Consider the following 18322-nt stretch of genomic DNA (forward strand, 5'->3'; position numbering starts at 1 on the left):
TGATCAATAACATCTGCTAAATATGTGTATGGACCAATAACATCTGTTAAATATGTGTATGGATCAATAACATCTGCTAAATATGTGTATGGACCAATAACATCTGCTAAATATGTGTATGGATCAATAACATCTGTTAAATATGTGTATGGACCAATAACATCTGTTAAATATGTGTATGGACCAATAACATCTGTTAAATATGTGTATGGACCAATAACATCTGTTAAATATGTGTATGGATCAATAACATTTGTTAAATATGTGTATGGACCAATAACATCTGTTAAATATGTGTATGGATCAATAACATCTGTTAAATATGTGTATGGACGAATAACATCTGCTAAATATGTGTATGTGATCAATAACATCTGCTAAATATGTGTATGGACCAATAACATCTGCTAAATATGTGTATGTGATCAATAACATCTGCTAAATATGTGTATGGACCAATAACATCTACTAAATATGTGTATGGACCAATAACATCTGTTAAATATGTGTATGGACCAATAACATCTGTTAAATATGTGTATGGATCAATAACATGTGTTAAATATGTGTATGGACCAATAACATATGTTAAATATGTGTATGGATCAATAACATCTGTTAAATATGTGTATGGACGAATAACATCTGCTAAATATGTGTATGGACCAATAACATCTGCTAAATATGTGTATGGATCAATAACATCTGCTAAATATGTGTATGGACCAATAACATCTGCTAAATATGTGTATGGATCAATAACATCAGCTAAATATGTGTATGGACCAATAACATCTGCTAAATATGTGTATGGACCAATAACATCTGCTAAATATGTGACCAATAACATCTGTTAAATATGTATTTGGACCAATAACATCTGCTAAATATGTGTATGGACCAATAACATCTGCTAAATATGTGACAAATAACATCTGTTAAATATGTATTTGGACCAATGACATCTGCTAAATATGTGTATGGATCAATAACATCTGCTAAATATGTGTATGGACCAATAACATCTGCTAAATATGTGACCAATAACATCTGTTAAATATGTATTTGGACCAATAACATCTGCTAAATATGTGTATGGACCAATAACATCTGCTAAATATGTGTATGGACCAATAACATCTGCTAAATATGTGTATGGATCAATAACATCTGTTAAATATGTGTATGGACCAATAACATCTGTTAAATATGTGTATGGATCAATAACATCTGTTAAATATGTGTATGGAACAATAACATCTGCTAAATATGTGACCAATAACATCTGTTAAATATGTGTATGGACCAATAACATCTGCTAAATATGTGTATGGACCAATAACATCTACTAAATATGTGACCAATAACATCTGTTAAATATGTGACCAATAACATCTGTTAAATATGTGTATGGACCAATAACATCTGCTAAATATGTGATCAATAACATCTGCTAAATATGTGTATGGATCAATAACATCTGCTAAGTATGTGTATGGACCAATAACATCTGCTAAATATATGACCAATAACATCTGTTAAATATGTGTATGGACCAATAACATCTGTTAAATATGTATTTGGACCAATAACATCTGTTAAATATGTGTATGGACCCATAACATCTGCTAAATATGTGTATGGACCAATAACATCTGTTAAATATGTGTATGGACCAATAACATCTGTTAAATATGTGTATGTGATCAATAACATCTGCTAAATATGTGTATGTGATCAATAACATCTGCTAAATATGTGTATGGACCAATAACATCTGTTAAATATGTGTATGGATCAATAACATCTGTTAAATATGTGTATGGACGAATAACATCTGCTAAATATGTGACCAATAACATCTGTTAAATATGGGTATGTGATCAATAACATCTGCTAAATATGTGTATGTGATCAATAACATCTGCTAAATATGTGTATGGACCAATAACATCTGTTAAATATGTGTATGGACCAATAACATCTGTTAAATATGTGTATGGACCAATAACATCAGTTAAATATGTGTATGGACCAATAACATCTGTTAAATATGTGTATGGACAAATAACATCTGTTAAATATGTGTATGGACCAATAACATCTGTTAAATATGTGTATGGACCAATAACATCTGTTAAATATGTGTATGGATCAATAACATCTGCTAAATATGTGTATGGACCAATAACATCTGCTAAATATGTGTATGGATCAATAACATCTGTTAAATATGTGTATGGACCAATAACATCTGTTAAATATGTGTATGGACCAATAACATCTGTTAAATATGTGTATGGACCAATAACATCTGTTAAATATGTGTATGGATCAATAACATTTGTTAAATATGTGTATGGACCAATAACATCTGTTAAATATGTGTATGGATCAAGAACATCTGTTAAATATGTGTATGGACTAATAACATCTGCTAAATATTTGTATGTGATCAATAACATCTGCTAAATATGTGTATGGACCAATAACATCTGCTAAATATGTGTATGTGATCAATAACATCTGCTAAATATGTGTATGGACCAATAACATCTACTAAATATGTGTATGGACCAATAACATCTGTTAAATATGTGTATGGACCAATAACATCTGTTAAATATGTGTATGGATCAATAACATGTGTTAAATATGTGTATGGACCAATAACATCTGTTAAATATGTGTATGGATCAATAACATCTGTTAAATATGTGTATGGACGAATAACATCTGCTAAATATGTGTATGGACCAATAACATCTGCTAAATATGTGTATGGATCAATAACATCTGCTAAATATGTGTATGGACCAATAACATCTGCTAAATATGTGTATGGATCAATAACATCTGCTAAATATGTGTATGGACCAATAACATCTGCTAAATATGTGTATGGACCAATAACATCTGCTAAATATGTGACCAATAACATCTGTTAAATATGGGTATGTGATCAATAACATCTGCTAAATATGTGTATGTGATCAATAACATCTGCTAAATATGTGTATGGACCAATAACATCTGTTAAATATGTGTATGGACCAATAACATCTGTTAAATATGTGTATGGACCAATAACATCAGTTAAATATGTGTATGGACCAATAACATCTGTTAAATATGTGTATGGACAAATAACATCTGTTAAATATGTGTATGGACCAATAACATCTGTTAAATATGTGTATGGACCAATAACATCTGTTAAATATGTGTATGGATCAATAACATCTGCTAAATATGTGTATGGACCAATAACATCTGCTAAATATGTGTATGGATCAATAACATCTGTTAAATATGTGTATGGACCAATAACATCTGTTAAATATGTGTATGGACAAATAACATCTGTTAAATATGTGTATGGACCAATAACATCTGTTAAATATGTGTATGGATCAATAACATTTGTTAAATATGTGTATGGACCAATAACATCTGTTAAATATGTGTATGGATCAAGAACATCTGTTAAATATGTGTATGGACGAATAACATCTGCTAAATATGTGTATGTGATCAATAACATCTGCTAAATATGTGTATGGACCAATAACATCTGCTAAATATGTGTATGTGATCAATAACATCTGCTAAATATGTGTATGGACCAATAACATCTACTAAATATGTGTATGGACCAATAACATCTGTTAAATATGTGTATGGACCAATAACATCTGTTAAATATGTGTATGGATCAATAACATGTGTTAAATATGTGTATGGACCAATAACATCTGTTAAATATGTGTATGGATCAATAACATCTGTTAAATATGTGTATGGACGAATAACATCTGCTAAATATGTGTATGGACCAATAACATCTGCTAAATATGTGTATGGATCAATAACATCTGCTAAATATGTGTATGGACCAATAACATCTGCTAAATATGTGTATGGATTAATAACATCTGCTAAATATGTGTATGGACCAATAACATCTGCTAAATATGTGTATGGACCAATAACATCTGCTAAATATGTGACCAATAACATCTGTTAAATATGTATTTGGACCAATAACATCTGCTAAATATGTGTATGGACCAATAACATCTGCTAAATATGTGACAAATAACATCTGTTAAATATGTATTTGGACCAATGACATCTGCTAAATATGTGTATGGATCAATAACATCTGCTAAATATGTGTATGGACCAATAACATCTGCTAAATATGTGACCAATAACATCTGTTAAATATGTATTTGGACCAATAACATCTGCTAAATATGTGTATGGACCAATAACATCTGCTAAATATGTGTATGGACCAATAACATCTGCTAAATATGTGTATGGATCAATAACATCTGTTAAATATGTGTATGGACCAATAACATCTGTTAAATATGTGTATGGATCAATAACATCTGTTAAATATGTGTATGGAACAATAACATCTGCTAAATATGTGACCAATAACATCTGTTAAATATGTGTATGGACCAATAACATCTGCTAAATATGTGTATGGACCAATAACATCTGCTAAATATGTGACCAATAACATCTGTTAAATATGTGACCAATAACATCTGTTAAATATGTGTATGGACCAATAACATCTGCTAAATATGTGATCAATAACATCTGCTAAATATGTGTATGGATCAATAACATCTGCTAAATATGTGTAGGGACCAATAACATCTGCTAAATATGTGACCAATAACATCTGTTAAATATGTGTATGGACCAATAACATCTGTTAAATATGTATTTGGACCAATAACATCTGTTAAATATGTGTATGGACCCATAACATCTGCTAAATATGTGTATGGACCAATAACATCTGTTAAATATGTGTATGGATCAATAACATCTGTTAAATATGTGTATGGACGAATAACATCTGCTAAATATGTGACCAATAACATCTGTTAAATATGGGTATGTGATCAATAACATCTGCTAAATATGTGTATGTGATCAATAACATCTGCTAAATATGTGTATGGACCAATAACATCTGTTAAATATGTGTATGGACCAATAACATCTGTTAAATATGTGTATGTGATCAATAACATCTGCTAAATATGTGTATGTGATCAATAACATCTGCTAAATATGTGTATGGACCAATAACATGTGTTAAATATGTGTATGGACCAATAACATCTGTTAAATATGTGTATGGACCAATAACATCTGCTAAATATGTGACCAATAACATCTGTTAAATATGGGTATGTGATCAATAACATCTGCTAAATATGTGTATGTGATCAATAACATCTGCTAAATATGTGTATGGACCAATAACATCTGTTAAATATGTGTATGGACCAATAACATCTGTTAAATATGTGTATGTGATCAATAACATCTGCTAAATATGTGTATGTGATCAATAACATCTGCTAAATATGTGTATGGACCAATAACATGTGTTAAATATGTGTATGGACCAATAACATCTGTTAAATATGTGTATGGACCAATAACATCTGTTAAATATGTGTATGGACCAATAACATCTGTTAAATATGTGTATGGACCAATAACATCTGTTAAATATGTGTATGGACTAATAACATCTGTTAAATATGTGTATGGATCAATAACATCTGCTAAATATGTGTATGGACCAATAACATCTGCTAAATATGTGTATGGATCAATAACATCTGCTAAATATGTGTATGGATCAATAACATCTGTTAAATATGTGTATGGACCAATAACATCTGTTAAATATGTGTATGGACCAATAACATCTGTTAAATATGTGTATGGACCAATAACATCTGTTAAATATGTGTATGGATCAATAACATTTGTTAAATATGTGTATGGACCAATAACATCTGTTAAATATGTGTATGGATCAACAACATCTGTTAAATATGTGTATGGACAAATAACATCTGCTAAATATGTGTATGTTATCAATAACATCTGCTAAATATGTGTATGGACCAATAACATCTGCTAAATATGTGTATGTGATCAATAACATCTGCTAAATATGTGTATGGACCAATAACATCTGCTAAATATGTGTATGGACCAATAACAAATGTTAAATATGTGTATGGACCAATAACATCTGTTAAATATGTGTATGGATCAATAACATGTGTTAAATATGTGTATGGACCAATAACATCTGTTAAATATGTGTATGGATCAATAACATCTGTTAAATATGTGTATGGACGAATAACATCTGCTAAATATGTGTATGGACCAATAACATCTGCTAAATATGTGTATGGATCAATAACATCTGCTAAATATGTGTATGGACCAATAACATCTGCTAAATATGTGTATGGATCAATAACATCTGCTAAATATGTGTATGGACCAATAACATCTGCTAAATATGTGACCAATAACATCTGTTAAATATGTATTTGGACCAATAACATCTGCTAAATATGTGTATGGACCAATAACATCTGCTAAATATGTGACCAATAACATCTGTTAAATATGTATTTGGACCAATGACATCTGCTAAATATGTGTATGGATCAATAACATCTGCTAAATATGTGTATGGACCAATAACATCTGCTAAATATGTGACCAATAACATCTGTTAAATATGTATTTGGACCAATAACATCTGCTAAATATGTGTATGGACCAATACCATCTGCTAAATATGTGTATGGACCAATAACATCTGCTAAATATGTGTATGGATCAATAACATCTGCTAAATATGTGTATGGACCAATAACATCTGCTAAATATGTGTATGGACCAATAACATCTGCTAAATATGTGATCAATAACATCTGTTAAATATGTATTTGGACCAATAACATCTGCTAAATATGTGTATGGACCAATAACATCTGCTAAATATGTGACCAATAACATCTGTTAAATATGTATTTGGACCAATAACATCTGCTAAATATGTGTATGGACCAATAACATCTGCTAAATATGTGACCAATAACATCTGTTAAATATGTATTTGGACCAATAACATCTGCTAAATATGTGTATGGACCAATAACATCTGCTAAATATGTGACCAATAACATCTGTTAAATATGTATTTGGACCAATAACATCTGCTAAATATGTGTATGGACCAATAACATCTGCTAAATATGTGACCAATAACATCTGTTAAATATGTATTTGGACCAATAACATCTGCTAAATATGTGTATGGACCAATAACATCTGCTAAATATGTGTATGGATCAATAACATCTGCTAAATATGTGTATGGACCAATAACATCTGCTAAATATGTGTATGGACCAATGACATCTGCTAAATATGTGATCAATAACATCTGTTAAATATGTATTTGGACCAATAACATCTGCTAAATATGTGTATGGACCAATAACATCTGCTAAATATGTGACCAATAACATCTGTTAAATATGTATTTGGACCAATAACATCTGCTAAATATGTGTATGGATCAATAACATCTGCTAAATATGTGTATGGACCAATAACATCTGCTAAATATGTGACCAATGACATCTGTTAAATATGTATTTGGACCAATAACATCTGCTAAATATGTGTATGGACCAATAACATCTGCTAAATATGTGTATGGACCAATAACATCTGTTAAATATGTGTATGGACCAATAACATCTGCTAAATATGTGTATGGATCAATAACATATGTTAAATATGTGTATGGACCAATAACATCTGTTAAATATGTGTATGGATCAATAACATTGCTAAATATGTGTATGGACCAATAACATCTGCTAAATATGTGTATGGACCAATAACATCTGTTAAATATGTATTTGGACCAATAACATCTGCTAAATATATGTATGGACCAATAACATCTGCTAAATATGTATTTGGACCAATAACATCTGCTAAATATATGTATGGACCAATAACATCTGCTAAATATGTGTATGGACCAATATCATCTGTTAAATATGTATTTGGACCAATAACATCTGCTAAATATATGTATGGACCAATAACATCTGCTAAATATGTATTTGGACCAATAACATCTGCTAAATATATGTATGGACCAATAACATCTGCTAAATATGTGTATGGACCAATAACATCTGCTAAATATGTGTATGGACAAATAACATCTGTTAAATATGTATTTGGACCAATAACATCTGCTAAATATATGTATGGACCAATAACATCTGTTAAATATGTATTTGGACCAATAACATCTGCTAAATATGTGTATGGTTCAATAACATCTGCTAAATATGTGTATGGACCAATAACATCTGTTAAATATGTGTATGTGATCAATAACATCTGCTAAATATGTGTATGTGATCAATAACATCGGCTAAATATGTGTATGTGATCAATAACATCTGCTAAATATGTGTATGTGATCAATAACATCTGCTAAATATGTGTATGGACCAATAACATATGTTAAATATGTGTATGGATCAATAACATCTGTTAAATATGTGTATGGACGAATAACATCTGCTAAATATGTGACCAATAACATCTGTTAAATATGTGTATGTGATCAATAACATCTGCTAAATATGTGTATGTGATCAATAACATCTGCTAAATATGTGTATGGACCAATAACATCTGTTAAATATGTGTATGGACCAATAACATCTGTTAAATATGTGTATGTGATCAATAACATCTGCTAAATATGTGTATGTGATCAATAACATCTGCTAAATATGTGTATGGACCAATAACATCTGTTAAATATGTGTATGGACCAATGACATCTGTTAAATATGTGTATGGACCAATAACATCTGTTAAATATGTGTATGGACCAATAACATCTGTTAAATATGTGTATGGACCAATAACATCTGTTAAATATGTGTATGGACCAATAACATCTGTTAAATATGTGTATGGATCAATAACATCTGCTAAATATGTGTATGGACCAATAACATCTGCTAAATATGTGTATGGATCAATAACATCTGCTAAATATGTGTATGGATCAATAACATCTGTTAAATATGTGTATGGACCAATAACATCTGTTAAATATGTGTATGGACCAATAACATCTGTTAAATATGTGTATGGACCAATAACATCTGTTAAATAGTGTATGGATCAATAACATTTGTTAAATATGTGTATGGACCAATAACATCTGTTAAATATGTGTATGGATCAATAACATCTGTTAAATATGTGTATGGACGAATTACATCTGCTAAATATGTGTATGTGATCAATAACATCTGCTAAATATGTGTATGGACCAATAACATCTGCTAAATATGTGTATGTGATCAATAACATCTGCTAAATATGTGTATGGACCAATAACATCTGCTAAATATGTGTATGGACCAATAACATCTGTTAAATATGTGTATGGACCAATAACATCTGTTAAATATGTGTATGGATCAATAACATGTGTTAAATATGTGTATGGACCAATAACATCTGTTAAATATGTGTATGGATCAATAACATCTGTTAAATATGTGTATGGACCAATAACATCTGCTAAATATGTATTTGGACCAATAACATCTGCTAAATATATGTATGGACCAATAACATCTGATAAATATGTGTATGGACCAATAACATCTACTAAATATGTGTATGGACAAATAACATCTGTTAAATATGTATTTGGACCAATAACATCTGCTAAATATATGTATGGTTCAATAACATCTGCTAAATATTTGTATGGACCAATAACATCTGTTAAATATGTGTATGTGATCAATAACATCTGCTAAATATGTGTATGTGATCAATAACATCGGCTAAATATGTGTATGTGATCAATAACATCTGCTAAATATGTGTATGTGATCAATAACATCTGCTAAATATGTGTATGGACCAATAACATCTGTTAAATATGTGTATGGATCAATAACATCTGTTAAATATGTGTATGGACGAATAACATCTGCTAAATATGTGACCAATAACATCTGTTAAATATGTGTATGTGATCAATAACATCTGCTAAATATGTGTATGTGATCAATAACATCTGCTAAATATGTGTATGGACCAATAACATCTGTTAAATATGTGTATGTGATCAATAACATCTGCTAAATATGTGTATGTGATCAATAACATCTGCTCAATATTTGTATGGACCAATAACATCTGTTAAATATGTGTATGGACCAATAACATCTGTTAAATATGTGTATGGACCAATAACATCTGTTAAATATGTGTATGGACCAATAACATCTGTTAAATATGTGTATGGACCAATAACATCTGTTAAATATGTGTATGGACCAATAACATCTGTTAAATATGTGTATGGATCAATAACATCTGCTAAATATGTGTATGGACCAATAACATCTGCTAAATATGTGTATGGATCAATAACATCTGCTAAATATGTGTATGGATCAATAACATCTGTTAAATATGTGTATGGACCAATAACATCTGTTAAATACAGAGGGGAAAAAAAGTATTTAGTCAGCCACCAATTGTGCAAGTTCTCCCACTTAAAAAGATGAGAGAGGCCTGTAATTTTTATCATAGGTACACGTCAACTATGACAGACAAAATGAGAAAAGAAAATCCAGAAAATCACATTGTAGGATTTTTAATTAATTTATTTGCAAATTATGGTGGAAAATAAGTATTTGGTCAATAACAAAAGTTTCTCAATACTTTGTTATATACCCTTTGTTGGCAATGACACAGGTCAAACATTTTCTGTAAGTCTTCACAAGGTTTTCACACACTGTTGCTGGTATTTTGGCCCATTCCTCCATGCAGATCTCCTCTAGAGCAGTGATGTTTTGGGGCTGTCGCTGGGCAACACGGACTTTCAACTCAAAGATTTTCTATGGGGTTGAGATCTGGAGACTGGCTAGGCCACTCCAGGACCTTGAAATGCATCTTACGAAGCCACTCCTTCGTTGCCCGGGCGGTGTGTTTGGGATCATTGTCATGCTGAAAGACCCAGCCACGTTTCATCTTCAATGCCCTTGCTGATGGAAGGAGGTTTTCACTCAAAATCTCACGATACATGGCCCCATTTATTCTTTCCTTTACACGGATCAGTCGTCCTGGTCCCTTTGCAGAAAAACAGCCCCAAAGCATGATGTTTCCACTCCCATGCTTCACAGTAGGTATGGTGTTCTTTGGATGCAACTCAGCATTCTTTGTCCTCCAAACACGACGAGTTGAGTTTTTACCAAAAATTTATATTTTGGCTTCATCTGACCATATGACATTCTCCCAATCCTCTTCTGGATCATCCAAATGCACTCTAGCAAACTTCAGACGGGCCTGGACCTGTACTGGCTTAAGCAGGGGGACACGTCTCGCACTGCAGGATTTGAGTCCCCGGCGGCGTAGTGTGTTACTGATGGTAGGCTTTGTTACTTTGGTCCCAGCTCTCTGCAGGTCATTCACTAGGTCCCCCGTGTGGTTCTGGGATTTTTGCTCACCGTTCTTGTGATCATTTTGACCCCACGGGGTGAGATCTTGCGTGGAGCCCCAGATCGAGGGAGATTATCAGTGGTCTTGTATGTCTTCCATTTCCTAATAATTGCTCCCACAGTTGATTTCTTCAAACCAAGCTGCTTACCTATTGCAGATTCAGTCTTCCCAGCCTGGTGCAGGTCTACAATTTTGTTTCTGGTGTCCTTTGACAGCTCTTTGGTCTTGGCCATAGTGGAGTTTGGAGTGTGACTGTTTGAGGTTGTGGACAGGTGTCTTTTATACTGATAACAAGTTCAAACAGGTGCCATTAATACAGGTAACGAGTGGAGGACAGAGGAGCCTCTTAAAGAAGAAGTTACAGGTCTGTGAGAGCCAGAAATCTTGCTTGTTTGTAGGTGACCAAATACTTATTTTCCACCATAATTTGCAAATAAATTCATTAAAAATCCTACAATGTGATTTTCTGGAATTTTTTTCTCAATTTGTCTGTCATAGTTGACGTGTACCTATGATGAAAATTACAGGCCTCTCTCATCTTTTTAAGTGGGAGAACTTGCACAATTGGTGGCTGACTAAATACTTTTTTTCCCCACTGTATGTGTATGGACCAATAACATCTGTTAAATATGTGTATGGACCAATAACATCTGTTAAATATGTGTATGGATCAATAACATTTGTTAAATATGTGTATGGACCAATAACATCTGTTAAATATGTGTATGGATCAATAACATCTGTTAAATATGTGTATGGACGAATAACATCTGCTAAATATGTGTATGGACCAATAACATCTGCTAAATATGTGTATGGACCAATAACATCTGCTAAATATGTGACCAACAACATCTGTTAAATATGTATTTGGACCAATAACATCTGCTAAATATGTGTATGGACCAATAACATCTGCTAAATATGTGACCAATAACATCTGTTAAATATGTATTTGGACCAATAACATCTGCTAAATATGTGTATGGATCAATAACATCTGCTAAATATGTGTATGGACCAATAACATCTGCTAAATATGTGACCAATAACATCTGTTAAATATGTATTTGGACCAATAACAACTGCTAAATATGTGTATGGACCAATAACATCTGCTAAATATGTGTATGGACCAATAACATCTGCTAAATATGTGTATGGATCAATAACATCTGCTAAATATGTGTATGGACCAATAACATCTGCTAAATATGTGTATGGACCAATAACATCTGCTAAATATGTGACCAATAACATCTGTTAAATATGTATTTGGACCAATAACATCTGCTAAATATGTGTATGGACCAATAACATCTGCTAAATATGTGACCAATAACATCTGTTAAGTATGTATTTGGACCAATAACATCTGCTAAATATGTGTATGGATCAATAACATCTGCTAAATATGTGTATGGACCAATAACATCTGCTAAATATGTGACCAATGACATCTGTTAAATATGTATTTGGACCAATAACATCTGCTAAATATGTGTATGGACCAATAACATCTGCTAAATATGTGTATGGACCAATAACATCTGTTAAATATGTGTATGGACCAATAACATCTGCTAAATATGTGTATGGATCAATAACATATGTTAAATATGTGTATGGACCAATAACATCTGTTAAATATGTGTATGGATCAATAACATTGCTAAATATGTGTATGGACCAATAACATCTGCTAAATATGTGTATGGACCAATAACATCTGTTAAATATGTATTTGGACGAATAACATCTGCTAAATATATGTATGGACCAATAACATCTGCTAAATATGTATTTGGACCAATAACATCTGCTAAATATATGTATGGACCAAAAACATCTGCTAAATATGTGTATGGACCAATAACATCTGTTAAATATGTATTTGGACCAATAACATCTGCTAAATATATGTATGGACCAATAACATCTGCTAAATATGTATTTGGACCAATAACATCTGCTAAATATATGTATGGCCCAATAACATCTGCAAAATATGTGTATGGACCAATAACATCTGCTAAATATGTGTATGGACCAATAACATCTGTTAAATATGTATTTGGACCAATAACATCTGCTAAATATATGTATGGACCAATAACATCTGTTAAATATGTATTTGGACCAATAACATCTGCTAAATATGTGTATGGTTCAATAACATCTGCTAAATATGTGTATGGACCAATAACATCTGTTAAATATGTGTATGTGATCAATAACATCTGCTAAATATGTGTATGTGATCAATAACATCTGCTAAATATGTGTATGTGATCAATAACATCTGCTAAATATGTGTATGTGATCAATAACATCTGCTAAATATGTGTATAGACCAATAACATCTGTTAAATATGTGTATGGATCAATAACATCTGTTAAATATGTATATGGTTCAATAACATCTGTTAAATATGTGTATGGATAAATAACATCTGCTAAATATGTGTATGGACGAATAACATCTGCTAAATATGTGTATGGATCAATAACATCTGCTAAATATGTGTATGGACCAATAACATCTGCTAAATATGTGACCAATAACATCTGTTAAATATGTATTTGGACCAATAACATCTGCTAAATATGTGTATGGACCAATAACATCTGCTAAATATGTGACCAATAACATCTGTTAAATATGTATTTGGACCAATAACATCTGCTAAATATGTGTATGGACCAATAACATCTGCTAAATATGTGATCAATAACATCTGCTAAATATGTATTTGGACCAATAACATCTGCTAAATATGTGTATGGATCAATAACATCTGCTAAATATGTGTATGGACCAATAACATCTGTTAAATATGTGTATGGATCAATAATATTTGTTAAATATGTGTATGGACCAATAACATCTGTTAAATATGTGTATGGATCAATAACATCTGTTAAATATGTGACCAATAACATCTGCTAAATATGTGTATGGATCAATAACATCTGCTAAATATGTGTATGGACCAATAACATCTGTTAAATATGTGTATGGATCAATAACATCTGCTAAATATGTGTATGGATCAATAACATCTGCTAAATATGTGTATGGACGAATAACATCTGCTAAATATGTCTATGGATCAATAACATCTGCTAAATATGTGTATGGATCAATAACATCTGTTAAATATGTGTATGGACGAATAACATCTGCTAAATATGTGTATGGATCAATAACATCTGTTAAATATGTGTATGGACGAATAACATCTGCTAAATATGTGACCAATAACATCTGTTAAATATGTGACCAATAACATCTGCTAAATATGTGTATGGACCAATAACATCTGCTAAATATGTGTATGGACCAATAACATCTGCTAAATATGTGTATGGATCAATAACATCTGCTAAATATGTGTATGGACCAATAACATCTGCTAAATATGTGACCAATAACATCTGTTAAATATGTATTTGGACCAATAACATCTGCTAAATATGTGTATGGACCAATAACATCTGCTAAATATGTGATCAATAACATCTGCTAAATATGTATTTGGACCAATAACATCTGCTAAATATGTGTATGGATCAATAACATCTGCTAAATATGTGTATGGACCAATAACATCTGTTAAATATGTGTATGGATCAATAACATTTGTTAAATATGTGTATGGACCAATAACATCTGTTAAATATGTGTATTGATCAATAACATCTGTTAAATATGTGACCAATAACATCTGCTAAATATGTGTATGGATCAATAACATCTGCTAAATATGTGTATGGACCAATAACATCTGTTAAATATGTGTATGGATCAATAACATCTGCTAAATATGTGTATGGATCAATAACATCTGCTAAATATGTGTATGGACGAATAACATCTGCTAAATATGTGTATGGATCAATAACATCTGCTAAATATGTGTATGGATCAATAACATCTGTTAAATATGTGTATGGACGAATAACATCTGCTAAATATGTGTATGGATCAATAACATCTGTTAAATATGTGTATGGACGAATAACATCTGCTAAATATGTGACCAATAACATCTGTTAAATATGTGACAAATAACATCTGCTAAATATGTGTATGGACCAATAACATCTGCTAAATATGTGTATGGACCAATAACATCTGCTAAATATGTGTATGGATCAATAACATCTGCTAAATATGTGTATGGACCAATAACATCTGCTAAATATGTGACCAATAACATCTGTTAAATATTTATTTGGACCAATAACATCTGCTAAATATGTGTATGGACCAATAACATCTGCTAAATATGTGACCAATAACATCTGTTAAATTTGTGTATGGATCAATAACATCTGCTAAATATGTGACCAATAACATCTGTTAAATATGTGTATGGACCAATAACATCTGCTAAATATGTGTATGGATCAATAACATCTGTTAAATATGTGTATGCACGAATAACATCTGCTAAATATGTGACCAATAACATCTGTTAAATATGTGACCAATAACATCTGCTAAATATGTGTATGGACCAATAACATCTGCTAAATATGTGTATGGACCAATAACTTCTGCTAAATATGTGTATGGATCAATAACATCTGCTAAATATGTGTATGGACCAATAACATCTGCTAAATATGGGACCAATAACATCTGTTAAATATGTATTTGGACCAATAACATCTGCTAAATATGTGTATGGACCAATAACATCTGCTAAATATGTGACCAATAACATCTGTTAAATATGTATTTGGACCAATAACATCTGCTAAATATGTGTATGGATCAATAACATCTGCTAAATATGTGTATGGACCAATAACATCTGCTAAATATGTGACCAATAACATCTGTTAAATATGTATTTGGACCAATAACATCTGCTAAATATGTGTATGGATCAATAACATCTGCTAAATATGTGTATGGACCAATAACATCTGCTAAATATGTGTATGGATCAATAACATATGTTAAATATGTGTATGGACCAATAACATCTGTTAAATATGTGTATGGATCAATAACATCTGCTAAATATGTGTATGGACCAATAACATCTGCTAAATATGTGACCAATAACATCTGTTAAATATGTGTATGGACCAATAACATCTGCTAAATATGTGACCAATATCATCTGCTAAATATGTGTATGGACCAAAAACATCTGCTAAATATGTATATGGTTCAATAACATCTGCTAAATATGTGTATGGACCAATAACATCTGCTAAATATGTGTATGGACCAATAACATCTGTTAAATATGTGTATGTGATCAATAACATCTGCTAAATATGTGTATGTGATCTATAACATCTGCTAAATATGTGTATGTGATCAATAACATCTGCTAAATATGTGTATGTGATCAATAACATCTGCTAAATATCTGTATGGACCAATAACATTTGATTTGATTTGAAATGTTTCTTTAGGTCCTACAATAGCGTTATAGTGAGGTCACACTGAGGTCCAAAACTATTAGAAAGTGACACATTTGTTTTGACTCTGTACACTAGCACTGTGGATTTGAAATGATACAATTACTTTGAGGTTAAAGTACAGCCTGTCAGCTTTCATTTGAGGGTATTTTAATCTATATCGGTGAACCGTTTAGAAATTACAGCACTTTTTGTACATACAGATATGGCATCTTATTTCGATCATGCTTTTATTGCAGAAAGTTTTCCTCCTCAGCAGGAAAATGCAAATGGTGCCTGTTTTGCATGTTATTTTGGCATTAATACGTGTCACATATCAGTTTGCAAACAATGTAATACAATTAATATATATCTTTGAGTTAATTGCCGCATACACACTTGTTCTCTTTTTTTGCTTTCTTGAGTAAGGCAGCTCCAAAATGCAGGTGTTTCAGCCTAGCTCAGTGCTTTCTGTGGTGGTGGGGCAGCCAGCTCAGTGCTTTCTGTGGTGGTGTTTCAGCCTAGCTCAGTGCTTTCTGTGGTGGTGTTTCAGCCTAGCTCAGTGCTTTCTGTGGTGGTGTTTCAGCCTAGCTCAGTGCTTTTTGTGGTGGTGTTTCAGCCTAGCTCAGTGCTTTCTGTGGTGGTGTTTCAGCCTAGCTCAGTGCTTTCTGTGGTGGTGGGGCAGCCAGCTCAGTGCTTTCTGTGGTGGTGTTTCAGCCTAGCTCAGTGCTTTCTGTGGTGGTGTTTCAGCCTAGCTCAGTGCTTTTGTGGTGGTGTTTCAGCCTAGCTCAGTGCTTTCTGTGGTGGTGTTTCAGCCCTAGCTCAGTGCTTTCTGTGGTGGTGTTTCAGCCTAGCTCAGTGCTTTCTGTGGTGGTGTTTCAGCCTAGCTCAGTGCTTTCTGTGGTGGTGTTTCAGCCTAGCTCAGTGCTTTCTGTGGTGGTGTTTCAGCCTAGCTCAGTGCTTTTTGTGGTGGTGTTTCAGCCTAGCTCAGTGCTTTCTGTGGTGGTGTTTCAGCCTAGCTCAGTGCTTTCTGTGGTGGTGTTTCAGCCTAGCTCAGTGCTTTCTGTGGTGGTCGGGCAGCCAGCTCAGTGCTTTTTGTGGTGGTGTTTCAGCCTAGCTCAGTGCTTTCTGTGGTGGTGTTTCAGCCTAGCTCAGTGCTTTCTGTGGTGGTGTTTCAGCCTAGCTCAGTGCTTTCTGTGGTGGTGTTTCAGCCTAGCTCAGTGCTTTCTGTGGTGGTGTTTCAGCCTAGCTCAGAGCTTTCTGTGGTGGTGTTTCAGCCTAGCTCAGTGCTTTCTGTGTTGGTGTTTCAGCCTAGCTCAGTGCTTTCTGTGGTGGTGTTTCAGCCTAGCTCAGTGCTTTCTGTGGTGGTGTTTCAGCCAGCTCAGTGCTTTCTGTGGTGGTGGGGCAGCCAGCTCAGTGCTTTCTGTGGTGGTGTTTCAGCCAGCTCAGTGCTTTCTGTGGTGGTGTTTCAGCC

The 18322-nt window shown here is 32.6% G+C and overlaps 1 protein-coding gene across 1 annotated transcript in view; it reads right to left on the reverse strand.

Moving 5' to 3' along the window:
* The window catches only part of LOC121556009 (sphingomyelin synthase-related protein 1-like), a gene marked incomplete at its 3' end in the record, with an annotated part of 38029 nt that overhangs the window by 15784 nt on the left and 3923 nt on the right, over positions 1 to 18322 (reverse strand). The window lies entirely within an intron of this gene.

This window comes from Coregonus clupeaformis, unplaced genomic scaffold, assembly GCF_020615455.1.
Source record: "Coregonus clupeaformis isolate EN_2021a unplaced genomic scaffold, ASM2061545v1 scaf0476, whole genome shotgun sequence".
In the NCBI taxonomy this organism is placed as follows: Eukaryota; Metazoa; Chordata; class Actinopteri; order Salmoniformes; family Salmonidae; genus Coregonus; species Coregonus clupeaformis.